We start from the raw sequence: 20,020 nt of genomic DNA on the forward strand, positions 1-20,020 counted from the left end.
TTATGTATCACATCGTTAGCCGAAAACAATTAACTAAGGGTGAGTCACCACCTAAAGTTTTTCAAAAATTTTGTAATGGTCTGTTATTGTATTCTATTCTGTGAAGAAGTCTGAATATACATAAAGGACGTGAATTTGTTGATATGAAAGTATTCGGTTGGGTTCGTTCTGGAAATAGCTACAAATGGGTTCTGACAATTAATTTCAGTACCTCTGTATAATATAAAAAACAACATATTTGTTCAGTGTCTAAGAAAAAAGAAAAGGGGAATATGTATGATTGGTTTCGAAATCACAAGGATCCGAGCATTCGATTGCTAGGTAATGAAAATTGCAAATCTTATGAATATCATGTCAAGCTGCATATTGAATGATAAGAAATAAAATATCCCATTATCCAGACTGATGAGGTTAGATGAATAGTCTGTTAATCCTATACTCACAGATAAATACCCTTAATGTGTAGTGTCATCTGTTGAGAGTCTCAAGTTAAATTGAACCATTATTTTTATTTTTTTCAAATTTATATTCTAATATTTCCAATAGTAGAAATCCTATGAATCGAAAGAAGAAAAAGTTCAAGATAAAGATAAGTTGTTTTGAAAACGATTAAGAAATTACACATCCACAGTGCCTGAAATTTAATGAATTCGCGAAAAATTATCATTTCGTTTTTTTATTTCTTCTTTACTATTCATGATTTTGAAAATATATTAATTTTTATTTCAAAGTCACTCTATCTTCTACTGGAAGATCTACTACTACTATAACCACTATTCCGTATAAGATCGAAAAGAGGACACCCCTATCATCATTCAGCTGCTTTAATTCTGCACGAAATAATGAATAATTTCGGTCTTCATGCGTACCCCTGCACTTCCTTCGTGTTAACGACCGAGGTATTTGAAATTCTGAAAGTATTCGAAACGAGTTAATAACTTTGAGAATCCCCCCAACTTGTGACGCATAATGGAAATGAATATTGATGTCGGTGACAACTTTATTTGATTTTTTTCATCGTGGGGTTGCCCCCACTGAGGTAAATTTGTATTCAACTGACGCGTGACATACCCGCCCAGCCATCAATGTTTGGATAAAGTTCATTTCATCTGAATACTGTGTGGTTCTATGTTCAAGTGATTGACTTCATTATACAATGTAATTTATTGGAAACACTGTGCATTTCACTAATGGTTATTATGTCATTTTGTATCGAGTGATAAACCAGCCTGTATTAAAAAAATTGTTGAATGGATATCACGCTGTGGAGTTTGAAATTTGAATCCGTGGTTATCTGTTTCGAAAGAAAATTTTCAACTTTGAAACTATCGAGGCTAAAAAAGTTCTAAGAAAAATATTGTTGAAGCATTACATAATATTTTGAGATGTGATATAGGTATTGATTTTCAGCCTTCAAAATTAGATTTTCGAGCAAGAGGAATTTCGTTGATGTATTATATCGCTAGTTATTTTTCTTTGCAAGTGGTTTTTGGAAAAATCTCAAAATAGTGATTTGAATTTCGACGAGAGAGAAGCACAAGTGATATCAGAAGAATACAGCGTTTATTCGATTATATTATATTTTTGGCTAAAAACACGAATCATTTTCGCTGAAAATCCTAACCTTTCAAAGGTCAAGGATAATTCAATTCTGCAAATGAATATATTTCAGATGTTTCCAGATATGGCATTATCTATATTCTGCCTAAAACTAGAATTGGTCGTAGATGTGAAATTAGCTTTGAAGTGTTATTTCTATCAGTAAAAGTTTCTAATATTGGTACCACTATTCACCTGGATATACTTTTTATAATCATTTTTGTTATTTTTTTATAGCAGAGAACCATCAGATTCAAAATGAAAAAAAAATCTTAATACACATCTGTTCAACCATGTTATTTAAGAAATAAAAATTTGTTAGAACACTCTAATTTTGTTTGCATTTATTCAAAAGTTTTTTACTCTATAAAAAGTATCTCTGCTTATTATAGAGTAAAAATTTTTTGAATAAATGCAAACCAAATTAGAGCAAATGTGTATTATGATTTTTTTCATTTCGAATCTGATGATTTTCTGCTATAAAAAAAATAAAAATGATTATAAATATCAAGATAGTAGTAAAATGCTATTGCCCCGTAAAGGACTTCCCATTTCTACGTTTCCAAGTATGTCTTGACAACTTTCGCAACATGGGGTCGTATTTCGGCTGTTTGTCTTTCAATGCTCGACTCGAACGCATTAATTGCGTTTGATAACGATATTTTTCAGTCGGTTTTAACGATTCCTTATACACTACGCCGAGCTGGTTTCACCAAATACTGAGCATGACCTTGGAACCGTGAATATTCGGTTTGGCCGTCGACGTGGGCACATGACCGAGATATCCCCATGATTTTATACGCTTGGGATTATCGTTATGAAACCATTCTTCGCCTCCAGTCACAATGCGGTGCAGAAATCCCTTCCATCTTTGCCTTGCAAGCAGCTGTTCATAAGCAAACAAACGTCGCTCAACATATCTCGCCTTCAACTTGTACGGCACCCAATTTCCTTGTTTCTCAATCCTTTCCATGACTTTCAGGCGTTTTGAAATGGCTTGTTGCGTCACTCCCAATGATCCTTTCAATTATTGTTGCATTTGACACGAGTCTTGATCAAGTAAAGCCTTCAATTCAGCATCTTCGGAAAACTGTTATCTTCCACCGCCATGCTGGTTTTCGATGTCAAAGTCACCGTTTTGAAGCGTTGAAACCACTTTCGGCACGTTCTTCCACTAATTGCGGCCTCACTTTATTTATTTAAGAGCATTCGTTGTGCCTTCTCCACATTGAAGCAGAAAATTAAAACCTGCCCCAAATGACGAGAATTTGGCTCATAAACCGACATGTTTAATCGAGAATAGCTTTATGATTAATATTTCGATGGCGTTATGTGTACAAATAAGTTAAGTTTTAAGTTTTACTGTTTCGACTACCAGGGCCATTACCCGTGTGAATTGAAGCTCAATGTGTGATCACTTTCTTCTTCTGCTGTATATGGGCAAAAGTAAATATTTCGTTTCGACTAACATAATAAGACATGAACGTGTAGATATAAAATAAATAAATATATGAATAAATAGTAAAATATAAACAATATTTACAATATATACAATATATGTATAACTGATATGTATAACAAACTAAATTAGATGAAAGTATAGATATAAAATAAATAAATATATAAATAATATTATAAAATATAAACAATATGTAGGTACAATTTATTCCATATACAATGAGTTACAAATGTTCAGTCGAAAGAGAAAAGAGAAAGAACATCAAGAAACTAATGGTGTTTCTTGGTCAACATAGATGGAATGGTGAGTATTATAGCAACTCACATATATTTATTTCTTTGTTTACAAATACCTTAGCTTATTGTATGACATCAACGATCTTTTTATATCGACTACCACTTACCGCTACTGCCATATTGCAAAACGGCGGAAGCAAAGTTATACACCTAATAATACTACAGCCGCAATTTTGGATATTCGAAATAAAAAACATTCCCCAAAAAAATAATTTTACTGGTTCAATAATTATTCACCAAGTCAATTATATTTATTATTAGGAACATCTCAACGTATACACAAAAAACTGGAGAACAACTCAGATACTAAAATAAATATTTTCTCGCCTTTCAAAGTTATACCAACGAATATTATATGTTACTCGTCTATCATAAAAATTCGAGAAGAGTACTGATTTGGCGCAGAAGCTTCTGAGTATTCTCTTATTGATGTGCAACAAACATTGTCATTCACTATCAAATATTCTCTAATGAATGTTCAAATTACTTTATGATTTGAGTTCTTTGAATTTCTGGTATTTTTATGGAATGTAATGGACATAATGAAGAAATTGGAAGATTTGAATGCAATTTTGTGTTGAGCGAAGATTCATCATATCAATGAGAAACTATATTCCAACAATCATTTCCTTCAGCAGAACCTTTTGAGAGTTATAACTGTTAAATAAATTTTTTATGGATTTTCAACAGTCTGTTTCTTTTGACCACAGAAAGTCGAAGACTCACCTTGTGTACTGATTTTATTGCCTGAATAAAAATGAAGCAATCCATATTTCTTTTGATCAATCCTAACAGTTCGGTTCATGTTCAGAAATGGACAAAATTGAAATCATTTTCGTATGATGTTGCGCAAATTACAAGCATTTGGATGACACGATAGCGGCTTATACCCTAGAACATGCGCATAAAATAATTTCGAACATCTCAAACTCCGCAGAATAATAATCTTTCCCAAAACTTCTTGATTGGCACGTCAGTACGTTCTCGATGTCTCCACCAAAAATTCATTTCTCACGAAACTCCATAAACCCACCTCACATATCTCCGGCAAGCCATCCATCTCCGTCATGTGACATAAAAATTCAAGTAGTTTATTTGAGAAAGATTGAAACCTTTATAAAACTTCTGTCTTGGTTTTTTCAGGGTACAGACGTGTTATAATGCCACCGAGTAGAATTATTGTCGCACGTAGAGAACAGATGGGCGAATTTTCTTTTATTTAACGACAAAAATCATGGAGGAAGTGAGCGCTACCCGCCCGACGTACTTAAAAATGGATTTTATGTTGGCACCGTTTTGTCGAGTTTTATTTTCAATGCGCTCGAATTGTTATTCTTTCTGGGATGAGGGAGACTTGAGATGGAAAACAAATTCGCTACTCGCTCGGAAATTAGTGATTACCGAGTTTTTCCTCTTGTTTACGGCTTCTTTGGAGCGGATCGGCCAGATGATTCTTATGGTATTTTATGTTACTACCAAGACCGAGACGCGAAGATGAAGATAACTGGCCATAGAAACGACAATCCTTTGCGAGCCAACTTGATTAAAATATGGAAGGAGTTCAAGATATTATGATATCTACTGCCATGAAATTATAATCCCACAAAAGAGGGAATAATTCAGGGGTCGAGATCGATTTACTTGCGGAACTATACAGGGTGAGAATAATTCTGTAGACTTTGATGAAATTCAACAAATATGTTTTTCTACATTCATGCAAAAAGCAAAACTTTATTGAACTATATCTAGTGGAAAAAGAAGTTCTTCATTGCACTAGTGCAATAAAGTTTTTATTGCACTCATCTGTCATTGTACTTCAACGTGCTGTAATCATGACAAACATAAACGTTCAAACCCACTACATATTTATCAGATATGCTGTGAGATTGGCAATACGTTTTAAACCAATTGTTCATTCACTTTCAACATTGAGGATAAAAATAAAGTTTGAGTTGAATTGTTCGTAACGTATTAGTTCCTGTTTCAATGCAAATCGATATTAATGATAAAGTATTCAAGTTGCGCTTTTCAATTTCCTACACCTAGTGCCGCACCTCAATAAATCGTTTTTTGCTTTTTGCATGAACGTAGAAAAAATGTTGTATGCAACTCGTGCAAAAATTGTTTATTGCACTCGACGTGAAATTCACTTTTTGCACTTGTTGCATAAATATCTATCTATTTATGTTGTGTTTAGGGCCTTCTTGAAAAAATTGAATTCGTTATAATATGAGAATGCCAGAAAGCGAAAATATATTCATCGTAAAACAAATTGAGAATTATGATGAAGAAGTAAATGGTTTGTTATCGAGTCCTAGTCTCAGAGCTAGCAAGCTTCAAGTCTTCTTATTTTATGGGGACTGAAATTTAATTGCCTTCGCCTATTCTATTATTCAACAGTTTTTCTGTTATTGATTGTTAAAGAAAATTAACTCCGCTGGTCATAATTTTCGACTGTTCGCTCTCTTGGGAGAGAGAGGTCCTTTTTTTCTATTTGGATTTTTATTATTCTTCTCAATTTTATTGTCGTTATCCTTCAACGTTTCTATCAGTTTCTATTTGTTTGTTTACTGATCTCCTCAATATTTTCAATATTCAGTCCTTCTGTGATTTGCAGACTGCTTATGTATCATGAGGCACCAACCGCAGTTATTATTACTGCTTTGTATATAGGAACCTTGCAATACTCGTTTCTTGTAGTTTTAAGTATTGTAGCAGATAACTCATGCGTACGTATTATGCTGTATTTATGATCTTCAACTTATTTACCAACGATAGTTTGCTGTTTGGGTGTTGTCTCCCTCCTGCTTTTTCTATCTGTTCAATGTTTTGCTTTTTTTTCCATTATCATGTCTGATTTTCTTCAACTTGACATTTCAAGCTCTTTCATAGGGTGTTTTCCTTTTGAGAACAGATAGATCTTAGGCTGTCACAAAAATACAGTACAATTGCAGAAGGCAGGGCATCTCTAGGTATTTTTCTGAAAGTTTGTACCATAATCTTGTTATTCATTATCTTTCCCTGAAAATGTGTGTTCCTATTGAAAACATATTGAACAAACATTGATGGTTTGTGGGTAATGTGAATGTCAGTCTTCATGGGCGCATGCAGAAATTTTTCTCAGGGGGGGCAAAATGAAAATTATTGAAAAACGATAAGGTGTCCATGATTGTCATTGAAAACCGGAAAATTGTTGAGAATCCATTACTTTCCTTTTTTTCATGCCCTTCAGATTGAGAAAGTAATATTGAGGGTGTTGTGCTGAAGAATGAGGCAATCGAAATCTCAGGAGGGGCGTGCCCCCCCCCCTGCGGGCGCCCATATCAGTCTTCATTCAATTATCCTCAGTCCTTCTGTGATACTCGCCTTTCATAATTCTGATAAGTTGACAATTACACTGAAATGATGATTATTTCAATCTATTATTTTATTTTGTTTATGATATTAAGATCTGGAAATATAACTGTGTATAACCTTCAATAGACAATATTGAGATTCCAACATTTCCATGATTTATGTATTAGTAATAATGTGTTATTTAGAATATGCACAAATATGAAAAAAGAAAAATAAAAACAAAAACCGGAAAAATTCATTACAATATTCGTTTTCCTTCTTCAGTAAGGCAATCGTATGGGGAGATATCAATAGCAATTGTAGTAACAATGTACTGATTAGGAGATACCCAAAATATGAAAGGGGAAGAAAAATATACACGAAAATGGGAGAATATATTCGATATTCGTATTCCTTCCTCAGTATGACAATGATGACCATCCTTTGAGGGTATTCAGAGAAGCCAACAGCAATTGCAAGCAGAACGCTATGATCTCTTCAGTGGCGATGGTGTCGTGTTATATACTATAACTATCCTAGAACGACGTGGCACAGGCTTTCATCCAAGGCAATACCATCAATAAAAAAAGGTCGTCTTAGATTATTGTTGCCTAAATACAGAATACATTCAGTGGAAGCAACCAGTCGATATTGCAGAGATCGATGACACCCCGACCTATTGTACAGCTTTATTAATCTGCTTAAGATGTGGAAGGAAAGCTCAATACAAGTTGCAGATTGGACACATAAAATTAACAGAAGGGGCCCAAGAACCGATCCCTGTGGTACACGCTCAGCACTGACTTCAAAGGTGGTGACATCTTAGTGTTACCCACCTTAACAGAAAATGAACGATCATATGAGAATGAATCGATAAACTTGAGTAGATATCCTCGAATACCAATATGGTCCAATTTATTAAGTAGTCTCCTCATTGACACTCGATCGAATCATCTTCTTCAGCCCTCTTTCATCCAGTGTCGGATATAGGACTTTTTCAGTTTTTTTCATGCTTCTCGGTCTTTTCCTGTTCTCATCCATTGCTTACCGGCTACAGCGACTATGCCGTCCATCCATCTTTTTCTCGGCCTTCCTATGCTTATTTATCTCTCGAGGTCTCCAAACCGTCACTTGTCTGACCATCTCTCCACACTCTGCCACTCGATCCTCACTCGATCAAATGCTTTTACAAAATCAAGATACCCTACATCCATCGGAATCCAAGCATCCAACGGCTTAGTCCAGTAATTCAGGCAAATCAGATGATTGGTAATAATTAATATTTTTGGAACGAACCCATGCTGCTGGGATGGCATAATGGATTCCTGCATTGTGAACTGAAGCAACCGTTTGGATATAACCCTCAAGAAAATTGACACACATAGGTGAGACTTATGGGTCTGTAGTTTTCGGCTTTAAGTTTCTCGACCTTTTTGAAAATTGGTGCTACCCTCGACTTCCGCCATACTCAAGATACATTACCCATAGACAGCACACGATTCATAATCGTATACAATGGTCCACAGAGAGAAGCTGAACTCGCCCTGAGAGAGTTTGTATATGCCAAATATCACTCGATTAGTTTTTAGGAGTGTAATGTCTAATAGGCGAATTGAAAACTAAAGATGAATAGCTCCTGATGCCAGTCAGTACTTTTCACAATTTTTCTCTTTCAATATATTTTCTCCTCTTTTATCAACTGGAAAAAATAAACCGAGCTTCTAAAGGGGGTCTACCCCTGGAGTATTCACAGATTTTCAGTTTCATTCCGATTGCTATTCTCGGAGCAAATCAATCCAGAATGGTGGTTTGTCTGGAAACTGTAATAAAATCAGGAGGGATTCTTTCAGAATTTACCCCATATGAATTTCCAGTTTTCAAAAGATCCAAACAAACCAACTAACTACACCGGATGGAAAGTTCAAGGGCAATATCCAAAGAAACACACCAACTCCTAAAGGACTCCATACGAGGAGAGGACGTGTTTCGATTATAGGAGAGAATTATCATCTGATTGAATGGGGTTCGTGTAAATTCGGGCTCGGAAAGAAAACAAAGAGAACCGGAATCGGGGCAGACTCTTCAGTTACTCAGCAAACTGAGTTTGGGATGGTTTCTGGACAAGATGAAAGAATTACAGATTTCTACTTTCGGGGCACGCACTCAGCCTAATGTTTCTTGTAACGTACGACGTTTCGGAGACAACTTTCGCTTCAAGACAATTATTTCGACAATCAGACCGATATACGTTGGGAATTCGGTCCTGAAGGAATGCTTCTGGATTGATGAAGCTTTTCATTGGAAACCTCTATCTGAAGCGCTGATGATCAAGTTTTGTTTTCTCTTTAGACTTGAAGCCTGGTGTTTTTTAGAGTATAGTAGTGCCTGGGATTACTGAATAGCCATGATTTATTTGTGTTGGATTTTATTCTTGTTAGGAAAACATATCCAATACATTCTATTAGTTTGACATCACACACCGTCATTTTTGGTTTTCCTGTCAGTGTTCGGAATCCAAACAAATAAATTGTCATTCAAATTAGTACGGTGTTGTTGAAAGAATTGGCCTAATTTCATAAATAATAGTATTTGAGGAACGATTTCAGTATTAATTGATAAACAGAAGGAACGAGGTTAACACCAGTGAGTTTGAATCCTGTATCATTCCCCAGATTTTGTAAAAAGCCGTGTTTATTAGTTGAACTTCAAGTTCGAACTTACTGCCATTAATTTCGTTCCTTCTGTCTATCAATTAATTGTAAAATCTTTCCTAAAATAATCTTATTTATCAAAATAAGCCAATTTCTTCAACGACAACGTACTAATTTGAATGACAATTTGTTTGTTTGGATTCCGAACACTGACAGAAGAACTAAAATGGCGGTGTGTGACGTCATCACGGAATTGGCAGTACTCAGCGCATAATATTAAATTATTGTTGGCGCTCAGGCTAGTCCGAAAGTGGTGAAACACCACTCCGTTTTTTAAATGGGAATACCCAAAAAATACACACTTTTTTTCGAAAAATTTCATGGTTATAATTGTTCGAACTAAAGATCATAAGTGTTGAAAACCGTTCGAGATAATTATGAGATTTATTTTATATTGAATTCCCTAAAGACAGCAATTCTATTAAAAATGACCTTCCAAAAATTGCCAATAATTTATTCATTCAAATGGCATGGTGCCCTGAATATTTTTTGCATTTCGAATACACTAGTGAGGATTCTTCATTTTTGTTGAAACATGTTGTGTCTAAAATGAAAAGATTTCAAAATTTGTGTGTTTAGTACGGAGGCTGGTAGTATACTCTCCACGCATATACTTTCAAATTGAAATACTCAACTCTACTGAATACCTATTAATATCACTTGAAATTAAGCCAAATCAAAAAAAAACTTCATAATGTTTTGAAACATTCATTATGACAAAATGAACACGTAAACAAATAGAAATATCCCAGCAAACACTGGGAGGTAACTGTGAAGTACCATGGAAGTAACTTTGCAACTAAAAGCTCGCATGCGATGTATTAAAAACATTGCCTCCCGCTCGCATTTGCAGCGAAATGTTCGCGACATCATGTACGCATTTCAAGTCGTTGTGTTGTTCAAATTGAGACATGAAAAAATATCCCCAAAAAAACATCCATTTGTTGTCACTTTTATGGAAGTTTTTGAGTCAATAAATGTCTTTTTAATAACCACATTGGGTCGTTTCATGCGAGGTCTCTTTGATATCTCTATATTCCATTCCCTTTTTCATCACACATAGAGAACATTATATCAATTTCAATAGGAAGTTCGATTATGATTTCATTAGGATATCATTATTAGACTTCTCAATTCTATTCTTTTTTTCACTACACATAGAGTACACATACTGACTTCCATATAAGATAAAATTTTGAACTAAATAAAACAATACTTTTGTGATATTCATAAAATAGTCCCTTTGGCACTATACAGTGTGTTTCCAAATTGTATGTATGACTTTGTACAAGTTATTCTACCCATTGAATAAATGATATTTAATATAGGTCAAAAGCCTTGTATTTTGTTCAAATTCGGACAAGGATTCCTATATAGAATATCATTTATTCAATGTGTAGAATATCTTGTACAAAGTCATACATACAATTTGGAAACACACTGTATAGTGCCAAAGGGACTATTTTATGAATATCACAAAAGTAATCCTGTAGAAATTTGTACATACAATTTGGAAATGAAGTAATGAAACATCCATATAATAAATAATTATTTAATCTAATATAAAAAAACAAACGTCACAAAAAAGTGAAATATATCTCTCATAAAATAATAAAATTAACAAACAGAGCCGGTCTTCATTTGACCACCTATACAAAAATATTATATATATTTTAATTCATTGGTTTTTTTTTCAACATCCTCTCCTTTCGTTGTTTGGCATGTCGGAGCCAATCCTTGACATATATCTCGAAGTCCTTTTCGGACACTCCAGTTGTCTAAATTTTATTTTCAGATTAAGATATAATGCATATAATGGAAATATAATAAAATCTGTATCAAATTCTTTACAGCATAGAGAATTTTGGCTGTTCAATACAGTTGAGAATACACTTTCATTGAGTTATGGGAAATGAAATCGTATAATCAATACAGGAAGTAGTTTATTGTAAGAAAACTTACAGTTGTTCAAAATTATATATAATTATATTATATTATTATATAATATATTAATTATAATTAATTTCATTGATTTATGTAAAGGATGTATGTCATATTTTATTTTGATATTGACTGGTTCTTCTATCCACATTTGAACATTGTACGTCTCTTATATGTGTAACATGCTGGTTCAGTTAGAATTTATTACCTCGATTTTTTTGTCAATCTCATTTCAATGTTCTAAATTATTTGCTATGAAGTTCTGGTAGTCTCTGCTAAAAATGAAAAAAGAATATGAATTTAGAGAAAAGTCATTTTCATAGAAGATGCATTCTATTCATTTTTTTTCTTGGGAAATAGATTTGCTTCTCAATTTTCACTTCTTAGATGTTAGTTCTTCTTGGCATTGACCCTATGTTTGGAAAATTTTCCATTGATAGTTGCAAATAATCTCCTCTTTCCTTCTGCATTGAGAGTCTTCAATTGTTTTACACATTTCAGCAAATCCTAAAACAGTTGAAATAATGAATTATACAAAAACTTGAATGGAGCTTGCTTTAACTTACATTTTCTGTGTCATTGCTTATAGATGTGAAATTTTGTGAACTAGAAATGGTTTCATCTATAAAATGTCCCACATCTTCATTATAGTTAACTTGTTGATGGCTCATTAATTTCTAAATTGTTGTCGTCATCTTAAACAGAATTTATTCTTTGTCCGAACATAGTAACAGCATGCAAATGCTTGCACAATATAACTTTGATGCTATTAGTGGAACACTCACATTTATATTTGTGCAAGCATATTTAATAATGACTACAATATCCTAAACCACAATCTGGATCACATGATGATATAAATTGTGTATTATAATATTTATCATCATATACAGACCTCCTCTATTAAGTCTTTCATTGTTTCTGCTTTTTTATGAGATTCTACAGAAATTTTTTGTTGATAGTTGTTGGAGTTAGGTCTTTCATTTCTCATAATTTTCATCCACATCTTTTCATCAACTATTTCTTCCAACAAATCTGATAGCTTGTCAACTCTAAAACAATGAATACTCGTAAATTGATAATTGCAAGAATAGAATTATGTGTATAATACCTTATTTTCTTTTCCTTCTATTTTATTAGATTTCGGATATTTATTCAAGCTCTCTATCGCCATATTTGTATGAATACCTGCTCATATTCTTTAACAATAGACCACATCATTCTCTGTTGGTTTTGAAAGTAATGACTTAAAAATATCCATGATTAGTTTCGTTAGAAACAATCTGCCAAATTCTGCTCACTTTTTCAGATAATTTAGGAATTTGGGTAAAATTTGTTCTTCCTCATTAACCAAAATATTTGTATGAATTAAGCAATAAAAATTGCTCTTCAACACTTTTTCACTTGAAAAATTCGAATATACCCAAATAGAGGCAAATGTATTGTCACTGTGTCTATTCATGACAGTTGAAAAGTGTCAAGTAATGATTTTAGTTGCAGATCCTCGGGAACTCGAGGATTTACGACACAGCCGATTCACGAAGAAACCCGAATCATCGATCGGGTCCAAATATTTGGTCCGTTTTAGCTTATCCTCAGTTGTCTTCTTTATTGCACCTGAAATAAAATATTGTTTTTTCATCAAGGGTAAAAGATATCTTTTGTATGGTTAGCATAAAAATTGATAGACTACCAATGGCCACCCATGGACTAACATTTCTATGAACTTATAATTAAGAAATCCCAAGATCTGGTTGATTTTTCAAACTTGTAGAATGAAAGGCGGCAGTGGGAAATACAGATAATGAATTCAAAGCATCTTTTTTAAATGATGAAACAAACTGACTACTGAAAATCTAGATGTAAGTTCACTTGAAGCAATAACATTCAAGCAGAGCCATAAAAATTTTCCCGAAATTTAATAAAATATTTGTTTTTTTTTTTACAATTTAAACAAAGCATGAAACTATTATTTCTTCGTGTACTGTACAGTTAAGGTTTTGTACTTACTGTGTAATATTTTCATTACTGGACTGTCAGCTACTTTGTAATTGTCTTTTTGACCAGTCCATGAACACAACTCAGCCATGTCATTTGTGAACGACCTCTTCAGGCATCGTATCACAAAATCCCTACTGCCATTTCCTCCTATGGACTCATACGTTTTGTACTAGAATTGAAAAAAAAAAGTTAAATTCTGCTAGGAATGTGTTTTTTACAATGGGACTCAACCCAAATTGATCCATTTCTGGCCTTCTCATTCCATATGAGTATATGAAATGAAATAACTTACCTTTGGTCCTGCTGGACGAAACAGAATGTAACAATTTTAATATATTCACTTCTTCTTCCTTTGTTGTTCTTCTTTCCTTTGTTGGAGAGCGACAAATACAAAAACATCAACTGCTTGGACTATATCACCAGCCACATGGCAGACACCAACGCACTAATAAAACTGAAAAAACGGGAAGCCTATAGCTATTGTAGTTTTCGAAATATCGCTCGATCAGCCAGAAAACGGACCAAGTGAATACGTAATTTGTATTTTGTTGCAAAAATGCTTCTATTAGGATCACGTTCTGGTTTCACCGACGACCTCTCGGATTGCTCTGAATCGTTTGTTTTTGTTTATTACATCCAGATGAAGGAGAATAAATAAATATTCGTCGGACTCTTTGAGGGCTGGATATTTCAGTGCCACAGATGGATAATTGAAAATAATAATGTGCAAAGTATTACTATTACATTCACCAGAATAAACAGCCACATTGGAAACATAAAGTGACCCACTCAAAAAGGATTTGAAATATCATCCAATTCATGTTAACATTGTGTAGTTCTCAAAAAGACTTCGTTGCGAAGTCGCTCGATGGTAAACTTTTTAACTACTAATTTACCACTTTCTATGGGGATGGCATTGTGGTTATTTATTAATATCCTCAAATTATTATCACTGCATCTTCGAATTGTTGTTAACAAAGCAATGTCGCAAAATAAATATGTTTAGAACAAGTATTCGTAATCGCAATGAAGATATCTGTCAATGTGCAATTTGAGACTTCGCGAAACTGCCAAGTGATGTAACGTGTTTGCTGGGTAGTCTGAATTCTCTTAAGGAGTTCTACATCACTGCATATTTTCAGCAGAAAAGTATCATCGATATTTATCGCTCATATGATCCTCTCAGATATCTGCAAACTTTTTTTAATAATTTCAATATAATTTAAATGAGGTGCAGTTCGATTTAAGAAAAGTTTGCAGACATCGGAGCATATCATATGAGCGATTAATATTGATGAGACTAGTATGCAGTCATTTCGAACTCCTTAAGATAATTCAGACTATGTTTCTTTTTGTTCACGTGGTCTTCATTTAATTTTGTCAAAATTAATGTGTCCATATATTATGATTTTTTCATTTGACTTATCTTTAATAATTTAAATTAAATCATGGCAACTAATGACAAATTCGAGAAATCTAGACGAAGTTTACAGCCGAAACCTACAAGAATAGTTACCTATTTATAATACAAGTACAGAAGGCAATGGTATTCTTCCACGAGTTCAAAATTTAGTTCAGAAACGAGTCACGAAGTAGTGAGTTTTTTTTTACGAACGAGTGTTAGAATGAATCTTTCGTAAGAGTGTTATATATTATTTGCACTTTCATTACATTCATAAATTTTATGTAATAATTCCATCGATCTCGTTTAGAGATTTTTGCATTGAAAAATGTTGGTTGACAGAACAGTTTTCTGTATCACAAATTTGACAGATAATAGAGAAATCCGTGGCAGGAAAGTTTCTAGTACCATGAAATATAAGATATTCCTGCACGATTTTCTCCTTCAAGGTATGGTAGAATGAACAGATTTGCCACTGAATAAGAAAATGATTTTTCTTCAATTCGATGGAAGGATCGAAAAAATTTTAGTACCTACTCTATTTTCCATTTTTGAATTGCATTGTGATAAGTGGTTTGTGACCCAATCCCATTTAAAAACGTTTTCAGATTTTATGAACTTTGTTGTCATTGATAGTGTTCCATGGCTTCTTAATACAGGGTGTTTCATTGGGAAACGGAAATAATTCACAGGTGCATAGGTAGCACCAAGGCGTCTCTGGAGATACCCCATTTATTGGGTCTTACTTACGTAGCGGAGATACAGGTTGTTTTATGAATTTTGGTTTCTTTCTGAGGCCATATCAAACGAACCACCCGGTATATTTTCCCCATATTTGGCAAATATGTTCCTAATTGAGAGCCCAAACGTATCATGCAATAACCGCCTTGAAAATCAAGGTCGGGGTTAACAAAAAATTATGAATCGTTTGAATCCTCGAAACAACACCCTGTACATCGGAATTTTGAAAATCTGTTTTAATATTCGGAAACACCACTAAAAACTAAACTGAGACGTTTACTTAAAATTTTTGCGCAGACTGTTTTACTGCAGAAATTTTCAACGTAAAAGTGAAGTTTTTAAGAACTTGGATACCTGAAAGTGGTTTGAAGTGACTTTTAACAATGAATTATCAAAAATTTTCAATCCATAATTATTTCAACATAGCTTTGTAATTCATTTTTACATTGGTTTTCCTTTTTATAGCTGTATATACTATTTCAGTTTCTATTTATTGAGAATTGAAATGCATTAGGTTGATATCGTATATTTTGAAATAATTATGCACAAAAAAACATAATAACAAAATAATTAGAAAAATATTTACAAAAACGGCTCGAAATGTCCTCCATTTTGATCTGAACATTTTCTTGCTCGTTTCAGAATATCAAAAATAAAAAATGAAATGGTATACAACTATAAAAAGGAAAACCAATGTGAAAAAGAATTACAAAGTAATGTTGAAATAATTATGGATTCAATATTTTTGATCATTCATTGTTAAAAGTCACTTCAAACCACTTTCAGGTATCCAAATTCTCAAAAACTTCACTTTTACGTTGAAAATTTGTGCAGTAAAACTGTCTGCGCGAAAATTTGAAGTACACGTTTCAGTTTAGTTTTTGGTGGTGTTTCCGAATATCAAATCAGATTTTCAAAATTCCGATGTATAGAATGTTGTTTCGAGGATTCAAACGATTCATAATTTGTTGTTAACCCGGACCTGGATTTTCAAGGCGGTTATTGCATGATACGTTTGGGCTCTCAATTAGGAAAATATTTGCCAAATATGAAGAAAATATACCGGGTGGTTCGTTTGATATGGCCTCAGAAAGAAACGGGCAAAATTCATAAAACACCCTGTATCTCCGCTACGAAGACAGATCCAATAAATGGGGTATCTCCAGAACCGCCTCGGTGCCACCTATGCACCTGTGAAGTATTTCCGTTTCCCAATGAAACACCCTGTATAATCCAGATGAAAATCCAATATTATGCTAGAACAAATATTGAGGTAGTAATGCACAGTATAATTTTCATATGAAGAACAACAATCTGCACTTGTACTTTTATGATAACTATTTACTCTACAAAAAGTGTATGAAATTCATTCCTACATGCTGAAAGTCTCCATTTTTTTCTAATAAATTTTTTTTTGTCTTGCAGGAAGAGAAAACCCCGCGAGAAGCTACTGCTAGTCAAAGGTAAATAATCCAAAATTTCACAGAATGAGCACCTATTCAGATTATTCAAATGTTCTAATGCAAATGTGAATTGTCAACCGAATTCGCTTCGTGCAACATGACTCTGCACTTAGTAGAGAATTTCTAGTCGACAACAGGGTTTCGCATGTTTATAAATAGGGGTTTCAAATGCTAATCGATTACAACTCGCAAAAACTACGCGAATTTCATGCAAATGCCAGCTGGTAACTCTTCCGGAAAAAGTCCTCTATGGCGAATATTCGAAACTATCGTTAGAGACGAATTCTCCCTAGAATAAGGAACTTTTAAATGAGAATTTTAGCGTTTCGCAGGATTGTGGAGTGTGCAGTTTTTTCCCAATTTCCTGCCAACTGATATATTGCGGTTTTATTTCTAGTGTGTAATGAATCAAAATATTGATTATGTTACCACTATTAAGGGTATACAGGAACATTATCATAAGGTTGATCCCTAAAAAAATTTAATATGACCTTAAATTGCAAAAGCTTTTTCTGAAACACTTAATTATACAGATTGGTCCAGATTTGAGTGCGATAACTTTGGTGTTGGATAGAACAAGTGTTTTATGGAAAGAAATCCATATAAACATATATCCTAACATGATTTGTTTTCGAGATATATTGTGTTAAAGTTTGAAAAAAACAATTTTTTTTTTCGAAGAGATGGATATAGGAATCGATGATCCCTTTCCTATTATCTCTATACCACTATCTTTTTTCGAGAAAATTATTTCATTTCTGAATCCAACTATAAGCTTTCCAAAAAAAAGATCGTCTGAATCTTTTCATAGAATGTGCCATTTTCGAGATAATCGAGTACAAAGCAAATTCACGAAAATCTACAAAAACTAGTTTTTCTAATTTTTCCAAATTGATAAATGTTCAATTAAATGCCATCTGAAAGCGTTTCAATACAACACGTCAAATTTTGTACTTTCATTCATCACTAAAAATTTGAAAAATAAATTTTTGCAGATTTTCGTGGAAAGTGTTCGTTTTGTACTCGATTGTTTCGAAAATAGCACATTCTATGAAAAAAATCAGGATCCCTATTTTTCTAGTGAAGATCTGTTGATTTGAAATAAAATAGAATGAAATATTTTTTTTCGAATCAGAAGACACTGGCGTAGATTTGCAAAAGGAAAAGGATCATCGCACCCTTATATCTACGCCACTTAGTTTTGGCAAGAGACACTTACCTCATTCGAAACATTATATTATCTACACTAAAAATTAAAACAGTGAATGTAATAATACCAAAGTCTACCCGCGGCAAAACTTGGCAGCTGTTGGCACCAAAAATTTCAATACCTTTGATAACTAGTAACTATTGTCTCATGAAATAGTCTTGTCAAATATCATTAAGGCACTTAATTATTCCTGTGAAAGAATCGGGAAAACACATGACAAAGTACAATATTCTTCAACCAAAAGCATTCGTGAAGGTTCAAAAAGACAAAGGACAAGGATTCTGTTGCCACCAGCTTCCCGTCAAAATATTACTTAGCAACGTTTTTTTTTTATTTTTTTTTTGGAAAAATTAGATGCCCTTATGATAGTTCTTACGATGAACTAGAAATTCTGAAATAGTTGGAAAAATTTATTCATTTTTTATTGTAAAAATAGTGAGAAATCGAATGGACTCTGTAACTTGAAGCCACGGCGGCCATATGCCGGAAATCATTATTGGAAAATGAATTTCAGAAAACTATCAGCCAGATTGGAATAATAAAAAATTCATTCCTACAATATTTCTGTCTTGTAATATCATTCAAAGTTCTTGGGCTTTTAAAAAACAGCTATTAACCAGTAGGTGGTAATATGGTACATAAAAATTGATCGTAGTTGATCAATAGTTATTTATGCAACAAGTGCAAAAAGTGAATGTTTATTGCACTCGACGTGAAATTGTCCACACGTTGAGTGCAATAAACAATTTTTGCACGAGTTGCATACATTTTTTCTACGTTCATGCAAAAAGCAAAAAATGATTTATTGAGATGCGGCACTAGGTGTAGGAAAATGAAAAGCGCAACTTGAATACTTTATTATTAATATCGATTTGCACTGAAACAGGAACTAATACGTTAGGAACAATTTAACTCAAACTTTATTTTTACCCTCAATGTTGTAAGTGAATGAAGAATTGGTGCAATTTTCAATATAAATATTTCGTAGTGGAGTACTTTTTAAATCCACTTCTTGATTTGTTACTGTTGTAAACGTACTAGTACTTGGTAACTGTACATCGTTATTTCCTTCAGGCTGAAATATTTGTTTGTCATGATGACAGCACGTTGAAGCAGTATGACAGATGAGTGCAATAAAAACTTAATTGCACTAGTGCAATAAAGAACTTTTTTTTCCACTAAATATAGTTCAATAAAGTTTTGCTTTTTGCATGAATGTAGAAAAAAATTTTTATTCAACCATGCCTGTAGCTACGAAAATTCACTCTAAGAGATGGTATAATTTAATTTATGCTGAATGCATTAACAGCCCATCAGCAAATAATATAATACAGGCAACATTAAATTACTAGCAAGTAACCATGGGAATACCCCAAAACGCTTCAATAGGGTTATAACTTGACCCTCAAAATCTCGGGAAATCGAAAATTGTGAAAATATATCCAGATTCACTTTGTGGAATTAATTGTGTCGATTGCCAGACAGCAGTACGAACAGCTTCCATCTGATGATTAGAGTGGTTCAATGAACCTTGGGAGTTGGAGTTTTCAGAATAGATTAGTTTTCAGCTGTAATGAACTGATCAAAACTTTTTGCGTTTAGTGAATCAATAAGCGACATGGGTTTATTTCTAAACGATTATCCTTTTAGTGAATAGTCTGTCTCAATTCGATTAGAGAATAATAGAATATGTTTATATTATCAAGTCAGAAGATGATTGCTGTAGGTATCGGGTGCCCAAATTGGTTGTCTGTGAGGGTTTCTCAGAACCTCTTTGAGCTAGTAAAAAATAACGTCACATTTTCGAACTCGAGAGAATTATATCATGAATCAACATTAAAATTGAGAAAACTATTTTAGA

General features: G+C 33.4%; 1 protein-coding gene and 1 long non-coding RNA gene across 5 annotated transcripts in view; one reads left to right on the forward strand and one right to left on the reverse strand.

Annotated features, from left to right (window-relative positions):
- The window catches only part of LOC123678246 (muscleblind-like protein), a 440,933-nt gene that overhangs the window by 82,826 nt on the left and 338,087 nt on the right, over positions 1–20,020 (forward strand). For both annotated transcript variants that reach the window (XM_045615156.1, XM_045615157.1), the window contains one exon: positions 16,912–16,949. The gene's annotated coding sequence lies outside the window, so the exon portion shown is untranslated. The remainder of the gene's footprint in view (positions 1–16,911; positions 16,950–20,020) is intronic.
- On the reverse strand, positions 11,774–12,564 carry LOC123678247. Of its 3 annotated transcripts, none has more exons than XR_006747208.1 (4): positions 12,454–12,564; positions 12,238–12,394; positions 11,909–12,037; positions 11,774–11,849 (listed from the first exon to the last, which is right to left on the reverse strand). It is a non-coding gene; the product is annotated as an uncharacterized LOC123678247 (long non-coding RNA). The 3 variants fall into 3 exon arrangements; XR_006747209.1 differs by having other exon boundaries at positions 12,128–12,394; XR_006747207.1 differs by having other exon boundaries at positions 11,909–12,394.

The sequence above is a fragment of the Harmonia axyridis genome, chromosome 4, assembly GCF_914767665.1.
Source record: "Harmonia axyridis chromosome 4, icHarAxyr1.1, whole genome shotgun sequence".
NCBI lineage: Eukaryota > Metazoa > Arthropoda > Insecta > Coleoptera > Coccinellidae > Harmonia > Harmonia axyridis.